At 50.1% G+C, this 15,982-nt stretch overlaps 1 long non-coding RNA gene across 1 annotated transcript; it reads right to left on the bottom strand.

The window, feature by feature from the left end:
* Window positions 1–7,144: 7,144 nt before the first annotated feature.
* Window positions 7,145–15,315, bottom strand: LOC119536324. The gene is made up of 3 exons (XR_005217381.1): window positions 15,106–15,315; window positions 8,432–9,130; window positions 7,145–7,426 (listed from the first exon to the last, which is right to left on the bottom strand). It is a non-coding gene; the product is annotated as an uncharacterized LOC119536324 (long non-coding RNA).
* Between the last annotated feature and the right edge of the window lie 667 nt (window positions 15,316–15,982).

Here is a 15,982-nt window from a genome sequence, read left to right as displayed (position 1 = left end):
GGAACATCCTGGGAGAAAGCCATTTTGAAATCAGAACTCTGGAGCAGATGCCAGCCACGTGCCTTCCCAGCTAACAGAGGTTTTCTGGACACCACTGGCCATCCTCCAGTGAAGGTACCCGATTGTTGATGTGTTACCTTGGACACTTCATAGCCTCAAGACTGTAACTTTGTAACCAAATAAATCCCATTTATAAAAGCCAATGCATCTCTGGTGTTTTGCATTCCAGCAGCATTAGCAAACTAGAACAGTCTGAGAATCCCCATCTTGGCCTCTCCTCACCCCAACCTCTCAATCACCCACGTCTCTACTTCCTCATTGGTAAAACAGAGGTTAACATGTAAGCCTCAAGACTTTTTTTTCTTTTAAGGATTATAAAAGATGACATCTGTTTAGTTCTCATGAGACGCCAGCACCATCTCCATGCTCCTTGGGATAGTAATAATAATAATAGCCAAGATTTATGGAGCACTTTCATGAGCCAGCACTAGTTTCAGTGGTTTGTATGTCTTAATTCATTCAAGCCTCCTGACAATTCCCTGTAGTAAGGTGTTATTATGATATCTATTTTAAAGAAGAAGAATGCTGAGGCACAGAGGCATTTAATGCCTATGGCTGTCCAGTTGGGACCCCAATTTCTTCCACCTGAATCTAGCACCCCTTCTCTTAACTACAATGCAATTGGATTGAACCCAATTGAAGAAGGCTTTTCAGATTGCCATCAAGGGTTCAATCTTCCTTTTGGGGTAGGAATTGTTCTGACATAACCTGAATTGATGGGACTGTTCCCATCCCTTGGTTTTTGTCTCTCTAACATATGCCTTCCCTGTTAGGGGCACCATCTCGGAGGCAGGACTGTGTGGGAAACACCATATTTGCATGCCCAACATTATTGGGTATGGATGGTCTTCCCACCCCTCTAACTTGGCAGGAGAGTCCAGAAAATCTGAGGTTGCTGAAAGCATCTTCTCTAACTTGGAAGAACTCTAGCAAATGCAGCTTTAGAAGAGCTGACACTTTGATTATATTTCCACGTTTCTCAGAGTGAATGTTGGTATTTAGAGACCTGCTGAGCTGTGGCCGGCAGCCCTGAGGGTACAGTCTGTCTTACAGGTATTTCCCTGGCTGTAGGCTGGGTTTAAGCATTTAGAGTAGGGACCCTGGTGGAGGGAACAGCTGGGCCATGCCCCAGGTCGTTGGTGCCTGGGGCTCGGTGCTCATCAGGATGAGGCCGTGACACTTCCCTTGTCTGCCTTGACCACTGCAGAGCCTTCAAGCCTAGTTTGATGACGCTGGCCATGAAAGAAGCAAAATAGGCCAGAGGGAAGAGCCAACAACAGAGATGCTGGACCTTGGCTAGTGCCACTGTCTGACTTTGAGTGAATTACTTAAGCTTCCAGGATCTCCCAGGGCCATTGTGAGGCTCAAAAGAGATGATGTATGGATGATAGCACTCAGCACGGCTTAAAATGCTATAAAAGTATGAAATATTCTGATTCCTCTGACATGCAGGTCTTACCAGAGCAGCTGAGCCCTGATCCTGGGCCCTAAGCAGCACTCCGTCCCATTGGGGAGGGGCTAGGGGAGACCCCCACTAGGGGTAAAGCTCCATCTCCCGTGGGAGGAGGGCTGCTAGGCCCAGGGAGGAGGCGATTGCCTTGCTGCAGTGTCTAAATTAAATGTGTTTCTGTCAAAGCTTTCAGCAGCACGTCACTGCCTTCTCAAGAACAGTGAGGAAGCTAGAACATGCAGAGCCCCCAGGGGTAGGTATGGGTGGGCTGGGCCCAGCTTTGTCAAAAAAGTGGGTGGTATTTCATTAATAAAATATCCTAGGGCTGTCTTCTGGTTTCTCACCCACCTCTGGGTTCTGCCCTCCTCTCTGATGACAGCTTGGCTTCTAGAAAGAGTAGACCTACCCTGAAAAGGCCTCTCCATGTGCCCAGGACATGGGTGGACTAACCCTTCCCACCTCTCCTGTGCTCAGGCTGGTGGGGGACCTGCCACCTAGGAACCGAGAGATGCTCAGGAATGGAGAGCTTAGCAAGATGTAGAAGGATTTGAGGGAGAAGCCTGGTTTAGAAGAATAAAGTTCCCTGTCCTGTTACCAACAGCTTGCTTTCCAGGAGCGGGTGATGCATAGGGTGACCATCCCATGCTGGGTTGCCCAGGCTCTTTATGTTGGCACAGCCAGCCTGCATCCTGGGGACCCTCCAACCTGGGCACAGCAAGATGACTGGTCAAACTAGCAGGATTCTGGTGTTGAGCACCACAGGTCTCCAACCAGCAGACCAGGCTTGTCTCAAAGCCTTTTCCAGTTGCTGTGCAGCTGGCTGTTGGCTACCTATACCCATCTATAGCTGTCTTGGCTTCTAAGCAAGAAGAGAAATGAAGCTCAAGGGCATGGATTGCAAGAGTTCACCATCAGCGCCTCAGCACCCTCACCCCTGTTGCCATCCAGCCACAGTGCAACACCTTCTCACTAAATAAACAAATAAACAGATATGAAAAAAAAAACAGAGGTTCCCTGGCCTCAAGGACTCGCTGACCTCCTGGGGTAACCCTCTGACCCTCTGACTTGCCAGGGTCCCTCTGATCCCACAGTCCTGTGTGGCCGGCTCCTGGCCTGGGTGAGTGGCCCAAGGAGGGAGGCAGAGCCCATTTCCCTTCTCTTCCCATCTAACTGCTGCCTGCAGACAGCTCAGCCCTCTTCCCACCTCCCTCTGAGGAAGGGGCAGGTAGCGGCTTCTGTCCTGGGTGCTCAATTCCCCAAGGCTTTTGCTGGCATCGGATAACATGTCACAGTGACCACCATAGCTGGGAAATCCGAGCAGAGCTGGGGGTGGGCATTGCTCAGGGTCCAGGGCTGGAGACCCTGTCACCTGGGCACAGGTCGGGGAGCTGGGGAGAGGCTGAGGTAAGCAGAGGACTCCCATCCCCAGGACTGAAGTTCCCACGAGGTCAAATGATTTGCTCACAGGCTCTCGACGACTTAGTGTCAAGGCAGAAACTAGACACAGGTCTTCACCCCCCAGTCCAGGGCTTCTCAGCTTTTCTCAGGACTATGGGGCTGCCCTGTACTTGATGACATCCCCACTGTCGCAGGGTCCAGAGGTGGCCCTGGGTGCGCCAACCCCTTGTCCAGGGAAGCCTGACTCATTTGCCTTTTTTCAGCCCTCCTCTGGGTGCCAGCACCACAGCGGGTCTCCCACTTTGGAAGAGTATCTCCCTCCAGTGTTTAGAGATCACTCTGTCAACTGTGAAGGATCTGGAAAATCTGTAATTACACCTCTCCAAGCTCCAAGGCAGCCCGCCTCTTCCAGTGTGTGAGGCTCCCAGTGAGGAGAGCTCAAGAGTCCTTGGAGGCGGGCAGGAAGGGGGGTGAGTGGGATGACCGGAAGCCAGCCCCGTGAACCCCAAACTGTGGTTCCCCAGTGGAAAATACAGCTTTTGTCTCCCTTTCATCCTGAGCCTCCTGACAGTCAGTGGCAGGCCCCTTCCATCCACCCACCCCCCTTCCTGACTCCCAAAAGAAGGCAATCTTTCCTTCTTCATGCTTCCAAAACATATATAAGAAGCTCCTATGTGCCAGGCACTTTGCATATGGAAATATTAGTCATGAGCCCCACGGTCTCTTGTCTTTTAATCACTTCTCCCAGGAAGCCACTTTCCTTTAGGAAACAGATTTCTGCAGTCCTGTCCTGTTCCAAACATGTCCAGAATTCCAAACGGGAGTGTGCCGGGGGGCTTCCACTGTGTTGGAGCCCCTTCTCGCCCTGGTCTCTTACTTCTCCAAGATATGGAGGAAGGCAACTAGGACACAGTGTGGTGGGGAAGGGGACAGTTGTTTTCCCTGAAGAAAGCCCCAGGGTCTGGTGTGAGGGGTGCCAATCTCCCCAGTGAAAGGGAAATGACGTCTCCCAGCTCTCACACCGCGACCTCGGGGATCCCCAGCATCGGGAGGCAGAGGGTGGGGAGAGCATCTCAGCCTTTGCTCCTGGAGACAAACCCTCTCCTGCCCCCCAGCGTCTGTCCTGCCAGAGGGCCCTGCGCGGAGGCCGGGAGGAGCACAGCTGCAGCCCGCGGAGGAGACGGGGCTGGGAGGGGAGGGAGAACAGAAGGAGAGGGGCTGCAACACCCAGTCTGGAAACCCCTGCCCTCTCACCACCCTCATCCTCTTCACATGTTCATCTACTCTTCCAGCAACTATTTTTTGTGTCCCAGTATGTGCTGGGTACTGCTCTAGGCATTGGAGACATAGTGGGAGAGAAGAAAGTTCCTGCCCTCCTGGAGCTTATTTCCTAGTGGGGAAGGCAGACAACAAACAGATATGCAAACTGCCAGATAGTGATGGGGTTATGGGGCGGGGGGCAAGGTGAGGGGGTAGAGAGTGATGGTGTGTGTGTGTGTGTGTGTGCGTGTGCGTGTGTGTGTGTGGTCACATTTAGGGTGATTAGGGAAGGCTTCCCTGGAGAAGTTTATTTTTCAGCAGAGACCCAAATAAAGTGAAGGAGCAAGCCATATGGAATCTGGAAGAAGATAATACCTTGCGTAATGGGCAGGAAGTGTGAAGGCCCTGAGGTGGGAAAGGGCTGGACATCTTTCAGGAAAAGGAGGCCGGATTCTCCAGATGTATGGAGCAAAGGGGAGAATGGAGAGCTCGGGTCTGGGAAATTGCCTCCCTGGGGACAAACTCATGGAGGCCACATAAGCTAAAGTAAGGACTTCTCATTTCATCCAATGAATGGGTGATAATAAGTCTCTGGTTAGAGAGCAGGGATGCAGTGTCATCTGATTTATATTTAAAGGGGTTGATCTATCTGCTATGTGCTCTGCCTCTTCCAAGGACAGATGCTATACCGTGAGCACTAACAGGAAATAATGCTTGTGAATATGCTTTTTCAATTGTAGCATGTTTTCCCAGGCAGACATTCTTCTCCTTTATGGAGACACTGTTTTTGCATGGGAGAGAGATTCTGGCATGTGAGGATGGGAGCAATGTGTGAGTCCTGGCTCTGTGAACTTAAGCACATTGCTGAACATTTCTGAACCCCGGTTACCCAATGTGGAAACGGGGATTATAATCTACCTCATGACAAAGTCGTTGTGGGTATCACAATTGGTGGGAGTGGAATTGCTCTGTACAGTGTAAGCCGCTGTATCCACACCAGGGCTAGTGGCTTTAAGTAATCACCAAGGGCATAGGGCTTGCATCTTGCCTCAGTCCCACTGCCCCTTAACCCTGCTTCCACCCCTGTAATCCCTTCTGTGCCCTCTTTTCATTTGAACCAGCAGGAATTATTTATTTTGCCAGGATTCTGACTGATAAAGGCTAAGGAATACTCATGGATTCCCATGGCTTGGGCATCTGCTGACGACTACCACATTTAAATCTCCAGCCGTTTCTCTGCCTAAAGACCCAGACTGGGGTTGGAAGCCAATTCTCATATTTCTGCACATCTTGGGAGCCGAAGCGCAGACTCTCTTTTTTCCCAGTCTATATTGAAGGATTTTGTACAGCAAATAGGGATGGTATCTCCCTCTAGAGCAAAGGGCAGCTTGGTGGTTGTCCAGGATAGTAAAAATAATGTCTCCCCCAGGACAAAGGCCAGGCTAGGCTCAGAGTCCATCATAAAACATGTGAATTTCCTAAGCACAGGGCCCTCTCTTGTAACACAACCCACTGTTTGTGCAGGTGTCAGCTGGCCCCCCTTGAGTTGCTCCTTGGGAATTGGGGTTGGGGAAATGCCAACACTCACTCTGGCTACTGCCAGTGCTGAGATTAAGAAACCATCCTTTGTCTCTGACCCAGGAATCTTGTGAATTCTGCCAGCATCCATGAAACTGAGGCAGGCCCCTTGTTGGTTTGCAATTGGGGTGAAATCTCAGACCCTTCACAGCTCTTAGCAAGTGAAACCTTCAACTGTTTATGGGATGCTCTTTTAAATGCCTTGCTGACACTTTAAACCCAACATGTTCACACCTGGAGCCATGGCCTTCATCTTCACTCTTCCCTCCCTGACAGCATCCCTGTCCTGCCAATGGCACTTTCCACCAAGGCACAGTACTGCTCCAGCTGCCTCGTTTTTTGTTCTCTCTCCTTACCACATCTTTTCTGGTTTGCTTAAGAGGGCGGAATGCAAAATACCAGAAATGGATTGGCATTTATAAAGGGGCTTTATTAGTTCACCAGTTTTCAGGTCTAAGGTCATAAAAGTGTCCAAACTAAGGCATCAACAAGAAGAAGGCCAATGTCATCTGGGGTTCCTCTGTCACATGGGAAGGCACATGGGTAGAGTCTGCAGGTCCTCTCCTGGGGTTAGCTTCTGGTTTCCGTTGCTTTCTCCAAAATATCTCTGGGTTTCTGTCTTGGCCTCCCTCTCTCAGCTCCTGTGTGTCCTCGCTTGTTTCTCCCAGGGCATTTCTGACTAAGCATCTGGAGGTCCTCTCTTAGCTTCTCCAGGATGAACTCTGGTTTTTATCTCTTAGCTTCTCTCCTGGTTCCAGTTTCAGTGTCTGTCTCCAAAATGTCTCTGGGCATTTTCTCTCTAAGTGTCTGGGTCTGTGTCAGCTCTAACTCTCTTAAGGCCTCCAGTAAACTAGTTAAGACCCACCTTGAATGGACAGGGTCACTTCTCCATGGAAATAATCTAATCAAAGAATCTTACCCACAATTGGGTGGGTCACATTTCCATGGAAACAGCCTAATCAAAGGATCCTATCCACGTAGTTCTGCCCCCACAAGATTGGATTAAAAGAACATAGTTTTTAATGGGTTACATAACAGATTCAAACTGGCACAACGTCCAATTCCTCATCAAGGTCAGGGGTGACCTTTCCTTTGAAATGTCACTCCCATCCACTGATTCTCCCTTCCCTTGGCCACAATGCCCACCCAGCTCATGTCATCCAGGCTGGGGTCATCCAGATGTTAGGGTCCCCTCTCTCCATTCAGCTCTGCTTATTGCCACCAGTCCACATGCACTGCTTTCATCATGATCCTTTGCATTTTTACAGCACTTAAGTCTCAAAACACTTTCATATACATTCTCTCAAACGTCTGAATGAAAGAGACACACACTATGGAAGGGGTGGATATTTTCTCTATTTTACAGACCAACTAATTGAAGCTCAGAAATATTAAGTAACATATTCATAGCTAGTTAAGAGGTCCCAAATCCAGCTCTCCAAGACTTTAATTCTCCCAGGCTTTCTTTAAATGCCTACTATCTTTGTCATGTCTTGGCTCTGGAATTTTCAATGATTTTTCACTTCTGAAGGCAACCCATCTAATTTCCTCTTCTTGATACTAAAGTTCTCCATAATAAACTTTATTTTTCCCTCTCCAGTCAGGTAATTTTTTGGGATCTCCCTTCCCCCATGAGAGGAAGAAAAGAGGCTGGGGGAGTGGCAGAGTTCATGATCTAAACTGGAAAGAAACGGATCAGTAGGTTAAAGGTATAATTAAAAGTTAAAGATACGAATCTGCTTTACAAGTATCATGAAAACAAGGCTTCTCTTAGACCTTAAACAGGGATTTAAATGCCAGACCCAGTGCAGGTTGTCCTGAACCCTAAAGAGAAGTATGGGCAGGACACTGGCATGAGCTGATGGTGGTGTCAGCCTCAACGCTATGGGGACATTAGCCAGAACTGCACAGTCCAATGCAGTCACCAGAAGCCACAGGTGGGTCTTTAAATTTAAATAAGTTAAGATGGAACAAAATAAAAAATTCTGTTCCTTAGCTGCATCAGCCACATTTTAAGTGCTGGGTAGCCCTCTGTGGCTTATGGCTATCATATTGCACAGCTCCCTTATCATGGGAAGTCCTATTAGCCAGCACTGAACTGGAGAGACGAGGCTCAGTTAGAAACGCCCATGAACCATTCTCAGCCTTGTTAGAGACAGAGAGAACAGGATGGCAGAGGGACTGCCAAGATGAGAGGAGGTCTTCCAGGGAAGGACAAAGGAAGAAGCTTGCCATCAATGCTGGCCATCGGACTCTGCAGGGACGAAGAGTAGCTCTGCCCTCGGCTGGAGTGGCAGGTGCTGTGGGAAAAAGGACAGCTCTGCCCAGACCCCAGGGGACTGCTACCCAGAGGTCTCAACCTGACCCTGAAGCTGCCCCAGGCTTGAGGTCTAGGTGAGGCTTCCGTGCCCAGGTGCCAGGCAGTTTTAACAAATACATTAGATATGCTTGACAAAAATCTACAGATCAAAGATGAGCACATGAGATTAGGAAGTTGACTAAAATCTATATTGCAATTTATGTTATATATCAGAGTGCACCACTTTGTGCAAATAAGTTCTATCATACTGTAATAAAACGTTTAATTTGAAGAAAGAAATCAGATGTTTGTAAATCTGATATAATTTTTGTACTGGACAGAAATCTCCACCTGGAAATTCTACCAGGAAGCAATGTCATTCCCACCTGTAGAAAGAGATGCACTGAATTAGGATAAAATAGTTGTCTGTGTTTTCTGATTTCCCATTTTGCTTTTCTCCTCTTAGGTTTTAAGAATTCCTTTGAAGAATTTCAAGCTTGTAACAACTGATCTAAGGCAAAAAGGCATGTGTCCACGGTGTGCAGAGATGGTTTGGCTTCCGGATCAGCATCCCTGAAGGGGAGGGGAGGGCCAGCAGAGGCAGCCCCCCTCAGAGAGCCAGGGAAAGCGGAGGCAGATGGCGACGTGAGCCTGGGGTGCTCCTTTCCAGAGAGAATCTTCCTGACGGTGTCACCTGAGGCAAAGTTCTGCAATAAAAACCTCTGTCTGCAATACTTCCTTCCCCTTCCTCATTCCTATACCTTGTGTCCTGGTTCCCTTCTCCTCAGGGATTCGACTTGTTCGTCTGGTACAGATGAAATGAACGTGTGGTAATACTTCCTCATTACTCCTCCCAGTTGGCATATTAATAATAACATTTACATTTTTAAGAAGAATCTTCCGGAGCTGGTGCCTGAATTGAAGGCAGAGGTGAGGATCCTCAGGTCCTGTCAAGTAGGCTTCACAGGAAATGCCCAGGAGCTCTGGAGACTTAGCCGACCCGAAGTCTTGTGGAACCAGGACCAAGTTCAAGGTCAGTGTGACCCAGGAGAGCTTCTGCAGAAGGCCAGCTGGGATTCCAGAAGCTGAAAGTGGAGGAGGAGTGCAGAAATCAGGTCTTGACAGAATGGGAGCTGGGGGAAATGTGCTCATGCCTGCGGCTCATCCCCGTATTGATAGAGGGCACTTGAGGAAGTCTTTGGAGAGGCAGGGCCACCTCAAGCTGTTTCTAGCTGACAGATGAGGGCAGGTGGCCCCAGCAGGAGGCCGAGCAGCAGTGCCCTGGTGGGGTCAGCAGCACACTGACCCTGAGCTCCTGTGGATGGCCTGGTCCAGGCCCTAGGGAAGGAGCTGTGAGAACAAGATGAGGTGGAGGGGTGGGTCAAGAAGAGGCCCCAGCACTCATATGAACTAAGGTCATACAAACAACACCTCCATGAGCATGGAGCTGCCTGGACGTGCACTGGGAAGGCCCTGTGCCAAGACTGCTTTTGCAAAACAAATTCCAGATGCTGCTCCTTGCCCCTCTGTGGAGAGGAGCCGATCCTCCTTTGCATCACTCCATGCCTGGCACTGTGTCATGTACCTTAACCATCCCCAATCTGGGTTTAATAAATATTTGTTACATTCCTACTGTGTTCTGGGCACACAGGGTGAGTGATAGGAAGACTCTGTCCTCTTGGGCTTTAAGTTCCAGTGAGAATAGACAGACGGTGAAATCCAGGATCCATGAACAAGACGACTTGAGCTGGAATGAAGGGTCTGGTGGAAGGTAAGCCAGAGGGATGGGAGTGGGTCTGGGGGTGGAGGGACAATCTGGGATGGAGTGGTCAGGGAAAGCCTCTCTCAGATAATGACATTTGAGCTGAGACCGGATTGACCAGTCGTGCAAGCATTTTGCGGGGTGGGGGAAGGGGTGCAGATTGTCCCACGCAGAGAAGACAGTGAGTGCAAAACACATAGGCTGAGCTTGCATGGGGTGCTTTGGAAACTAAGTCAGGGAAGAGCAGAGGGAGGTGGACTGCGAGAGAGGGGCCACTCCTTATGGCCTTTGGGGCGAGACAACTGCAGATGTCAGGTGACATTTAGCACCTCTGGCCCTTGCATGCTAAGTGTTAGTAGCATCTCCTCCCCTGAGTCATTTTGACAACCAAGAAATTTCCCAGCCCGTATCCACACACTATCTGGTGAGAGCCACTGCAGATCATGTGGGGGCCTTAAAACGCCTCCTGTATGCTGAGACCTGGCGGGGACAAGCGGCTGGGGTAAGGCGTGAGTTATTTCAGCAGAATCTGGCTGCAAAGGAGGAGAAGATGGTCCGAGGTGCTAAGACCCAACTCCACCCCCACTCCTACCCCACCCCTCCCCCCCAGTCTTGGGCTGGATAGACACGTAGGTGTAACAGTAAGAATAACTGTATCTTAGATTTTTAGAGTGCTTGGCAATTTACAAACCACTTCCACATCCCTGAGCTCATTTCAGCCCCATGACAGTCTTGTGCAGTTGCTGAGCTTGTGTTATTACTGTTTAGGCTGAGAAAGGGTGAGGGCTTTGCCAAGGTAACACGTGCAGCAAGCATTAAAGCCAGTGACTCCAAAATAATTCTGGTGTTCTCAGATATTGGGGAGTTCGGGGTGCAACAAGAGGCAAGAGCAGAAAGCCACCAGGTGAGGGGATATCCGTCCACTTGCTTCAGGCAGGAGAGGCCAAGGACACGCCAAGGAGCATTGCAGAGCTGCCACTCATGAGAGGAGGCTGCTGGCAACTGGGTTCAGGGTGACTGCGAGGGAGCAGAACCCAGGTCTGGTGGGGAGACAGCCAGACAGGGGGCGAGGACAGCCCAATCTGCTGCTCTGTCAAGGGCAGGCCCGAGCTGCAGGGGACGAGGTCGGAGAGCTGAAGACAGCACAGACCAGCAGCTCTGCCTCTGGCCTTTCCCGGTGGGCCCTGCAGGGCTGCTGCTGAGCCCCACTTCTCACTCGGGGTTTGCTTGAGCCCCGTAAGTGCCTGGAGAATTCTGCTTTTGAGGATTTGACCATGGATGGGCAGAAGAGGTAGAAGAAACCTCTGGCCACACAGTGCCATCCTTTGTGAGGCTATCAGTCGACTCAAATGAAATCAACCCACAGTCTCAATAATGTCAACTGCCTCATACTGATAGGAAACAGGAGTCCCTTCTAATTGGTGTCCCCAGGGCCTCACACACTGTGAAGTCGGACCCCTTATAAGAGAGCAGAAGACTCCACACTCTTAGAGGCCTGCAGGGATAGAGAGAAGGAAGCTGGGGTCTCTGTCCCCCTGGTGCTACGGGGAGGGTAGGGAGAATACCTTCACTAGCAATTCCCTGCTGAGATGAGCAAGTCGGGTAAATTGTGCTGTCCGTGTCCTGGGGGTCAGTGAGCCCTGGAGACTGAGGTAACAGGGTAGGTTTCCAAGGATAGGGGAGAGTGGCTCCCAGCCTGATCCCTGCCCTGCTTTACTCACAGATCTTTCTGGGTCTCTGCTCCTGTGCCTGCACCCTTGTTTCCTTGTCTGTTTCACCAACACCAGCTTCTCGGGGTCACCCACCTGGGTTCTGACCCCACCAAGACCTGGGGGAGATAAGCCAGGCCTAACTTTCCCCCCACATGCTGTGACTGACCTCTGACGCTTTGGTGAGTTTCTGACCAAGAACCTCAGTCTGCACACAAATGTCAGATCTTTCTCGTCTGCAGCCCCCAGGTGCTGTTCTCTCCTCCCTTAAACTGTGGCTCACAGAGAATGTTCCAGACTCCAGGCCTGCCTGCACCACAGCTGGGATTGGGGCCTGGGATCTGAATCCCCACCTGACTCTTGAGTTTCTGAGTTTGGCAGGAGTGAGCCTGTCCTGCTATAGCCCCCACCATGCCCGACTTTTGGAGTCTGGTTCTGTTCTGTCCTGCTGGGATATCTCCCCTGGGGAATGCAGGGGGCTGGAGGGCTCCCAACTCTCCAACACTCCAGGGATACATCAAGATCACCAGGTAGCTGAGCCTCCCTTCCTCGTTTTTCCTTAGTCTGGAGACTGGCAGGCCCCAAGGCCCCTCCTTTTTGGGTCACCCTGTCACTACCTGGGGCTGGCAAGGAGACGGCATCCCGGAGAGGGGCTCAGAAGGCCCAGTGGGGACTGAGGGTGCCCTCCCCGATGCCTGATTGTGCAGGCTGAGTCCCTTTGGAACTTCCCAGAAGTGCTGGGGAGTGTCTACACACAGCCTCCCCACCCTGCCACCCCAGATGGTGAGGGATTAGCTGTCCCACCCAAGCCAGTCCTGGAAACACAGTGGTGCCTCAACATAGATGACTCTCTTTGAATTTGGAGTCACTGTCCTCGACATGCTGCAGCCTGGAGGCTGGCCTGGGTGGGGCTGGATGTGGTGAGAGAGTCTGTTGATTCCCATAGCTCCATTTCTGTCCCCGGCCCTCCAACAGGACTTGGGAATGCTACTGACCAGTCGCTGCCTTGAAGTGGAGAGTGGTGGAGGTGGGGACAAGAGCACACACCCTGTCCACTTTAGAGGCTCTCAGGAAAGATGGGGAAATGCTTTAAAATGTTTTATAAACAGACATCATTATTGTTATTTATGGAGCTTTTGCATTGTTTTATATCTCTGTATCATTTCTATCCATAACCTTGTCACATCCATTCATCCATCCATCATGCTTGTTTCTTTCTTTTTCTTTTTCTTTTTCTTTTTCTTTCTCTTTCTTTCTTTTTCTTTCTCTCTCTCTCTCTCTCTCTCTCTCTCTCTCTCTCTCTCTCTCTCTCTCTCTCTCTCTCTCTCTCTCTCTCTCTCTCTCTCTCTCTCTCTCTCTCTCTTCCACTTTGCTAATGCTGCTGTTATGTGAAAGACCAAAAATGGACTGGCTTTTATAAAGGGGATTTATTAGGTTACAAAGTTACAGTTTTAAGGCCATAAGTGTCCAAACTAAGGCATCAACAAGAGGATAGCTTCACTGAGGAATGGCCAGTGGTGTCTGGAACACCTCTGTCAGCTGGGAAGGCACGTGGGTGGCGTCTGCTGGTCTTTTGCTCCTGGGTTGTGTTTCAGATGGCTTTCTCCAAAATGTCTCTGGGCTTCTGTGTTAGCTTCTCTCTCTCAGCTCCTGTGTGTCCTTGCTTCTTTCTCCCAGGATGCTTCTCTCTAAGCATCTGGGGGTCATGTCTTAGCTTCTCTGGGGTAAACCCTGGGCTTCATCTCTTATCTTAGCATTTCCAAATGTCCTTTTGTCTGCATCTCCAAGCATCTCCAAGCATCAGTTGAAGTATCTGTGATAGCTTTTGAGTTCTCTTAAGTACTCCAGTGAACCAGTCAAGACCCACCTGAGTGGGAGGGGTCCACACCTCCATGGAAATAATTTAATCAAAGGTCTCACCCACAGTTGGGTGTCATATCTCCATGGAAACACTCAATGAAGAGGTTCTACCCAACAAGATTGGGTTAAAAGATCATTACTTTTGTGGGGGACATAATATATCCAAACTGGCACACTATCTATTTATCTATACCTAGGCATCAAATCTATCTTTCTATTTATTTACCTATATCTAATCTATCTACACCTCTTTTTATCTACATCTATCTACCTATCTATTTATCCATTTCTGTCTATCTAATCTTTCTAGTTATATATCTATATTTATCTAATCTATCTATAGCTATCCTCTATCTTCATCTATCTTCTATATATGTATCATCTATCTATATCTATCTATGTCATCCCTCCATCCATCTATCCTTCCATCATCTGTTTGTCTTGATAAGCAATGTGGTAATAGAGGGTAATTACAGGCAGGAATAATGCTACATCTTCCTCTGGGTTCCCTAAGAGAGACATGTGGTGGTACAACATCCCCACATAGGCAAGGAAGACATTCATACTAGCAAACCAGTGGGGTATTTTCAGAGTTTAGGCCTCTGGTGTTCCTTTTTCCCATGATAAAGTCCCCCAAATAACAAATCCCTCCTAGAGATGCCAGACCTCTCTTTCTTGGCAGGGAGTGAGCTTGCCCACAGAGGGGATGAGCCCGTCTCCCCACCAGCACCTCCACAGCTTCTCCTGGGTACCTGTGGATGGGGTTCCCCTCCCTGAGAGGGTGCAGGCCACATGGGAGGGACCTGCAGCCTGGCTGGGGAGGGGGTGGCAGCGGGTGCTGGAGAGCGGACCCGCCTGGCTCATCGGACAGGGGCTCAGGAACACTCAGCTGCCTGCCCCTGGCTCCGGGAGTGGAACTGGCATCCTGGCCTCGCTGGCTGGGTCCCGGGTGTGCTGGGAATGGCTGGCTGCGCTGTGGCTGCTCTGTACAGAGGCTAGATTAATCAGACACCCCACTCACTGGGAGGATTTACTGCCATTTCCCTTGATTCTCATGTTCAGTTTTTATTTTCTAAATTGATATTCATCACACCCCCTCTCTTTCCTTTCTATGATAAATTGGAGCACGTTCACACCATCCTGCCTTCTCAACAGAGATATTCAGGAGGAAGGGTCTCCGTTCGGGACAGCCTCCTCTGCTGCATTTCATAGCCCGCCCTGTTTACGCAAATCCCTGAGCAGAGAAGGTGTGATTGCATTTGTCCTCTAATGTCACATAAATGTCGTGGTAGACATTTTTCAAAGGATCCAAGGCACCCTTTATTTTTCAGACTGTTCCTTTTTAAGGCAGTATGTCTCTCCCTCTGCAGGCAGGGAACTTAAACCAGTAGACTGGAGTCTCCCCCAGCTTCTGAACTGCTTTCAGGTTGACCTAGATCCCCTCCCAGGATCAGAGAAGGGGCCTTGGCTCCCAGCTCCCTGGGAGAATAAACCCTCCCCTCTGGAACTCCACTCCGAAGCCCCTTTTATCCCTCTCGTCACCACTAACGCTTCCTGAGTATCCGCTGAGTGCCAGGCAGTTTGCTGGGTGCAGAATCTCCTTCCGCCTTTGGGGTTTGCAACTGCCTTTCTCTGATCTGTCTCCCTACCTCCCCAATCTCGGGAACCCTGGGGTACGAAAAAGCCCAGACCTCTCTCTCCCCAGCCCTCCTCCCGGCCCCCCACTCACAGTGAGGTGGAAGGAACGGCTGCAGGTCACCAGTTCGTCCTCCTGCTTCCCCGCCGCACAAACGGGGCTGCCGAGCCAGTTCCCCTTGGCCTCATCTGCGCGTTGGCTTGCTCTCTCCTGCACATTAACAGCCAGGGAGAGAGAAGAGAAACTCTGGAAAGAACCCAAAGTGCCCATTAGATGATTGTGATTATGTCGGTGACTGCTGCAATGATATATGTCTGAGATCTTAATAAAATCCAACATTTTCCAATTAGCTCTTGCTTAATTAGCATCATGAATATTCAGAGCACCCACACCCTCTTGCATCCTGCCCCTCCGGTCTCTCCCAACCCAGTGTGGAAGTGGGGTGACGCACAGGGCTCCCCCAGAGGCAATGGTGGAGTCCTCAGGGCTTGCCAGCAAATCCAGCCTCCTCACCTTCTCCCCTCTTCTCCAGGGGCTGGAAGGCTCCACCCTCATATCTCCAAATTTGGAAAAATGCTAAGTATACATATTTCTTTACTTGCTATGGAGCAAATGGGGGTGATTGGAAAAGGCCCATTCTGAGTACTGGATTCTTGAAAGCACAGACTGTTAGTGCAATTAGAAATCTGGCGGAGTCCTTCCCTCCCTCTTTCCCTCCCTTCCTCCCTCCCTTCCTTCCTTCCTTTCCTCCCTCCAGCCTTCCTGCATTCCTGCCTTTTTCTAAAAATTAGCAGCAGGCCCCTTCCTTCAAAGGCATCTTCCCTGAACCTCAGTCTATATAACAGATCAAAGCAGCCCACCTCCAGCGAAAGAGCAAATGGGGGACTCAGCACTCTGCCCATTCACTCCGCCTCCCATCAGGACACTCCTGGGATTCTGTTGGGGACTGTACCCACCTGCCCACAAGGAC

The sequence above is a fragment of the Choloepus didactylus genome, chromosome 6 (genome assembly GCF_015220235.1).
Source record: "Choloepus didactylus isolate mChoDid1 chromosome 6, mChoDid1.pri, whole genome shotgun sequence".
Taxonomy (NCBI): Eukaryota; Metazoa; Chordata; class Mammalia; order Pilosa; family Megalonychidae; genus Choloepus; species Choloepus didactylus.
The sequence above is the reverse complement of the archived record's forward strand: the minus strand, read 5'-3'. Positions and strand labels throughout refer to the sequence as shown.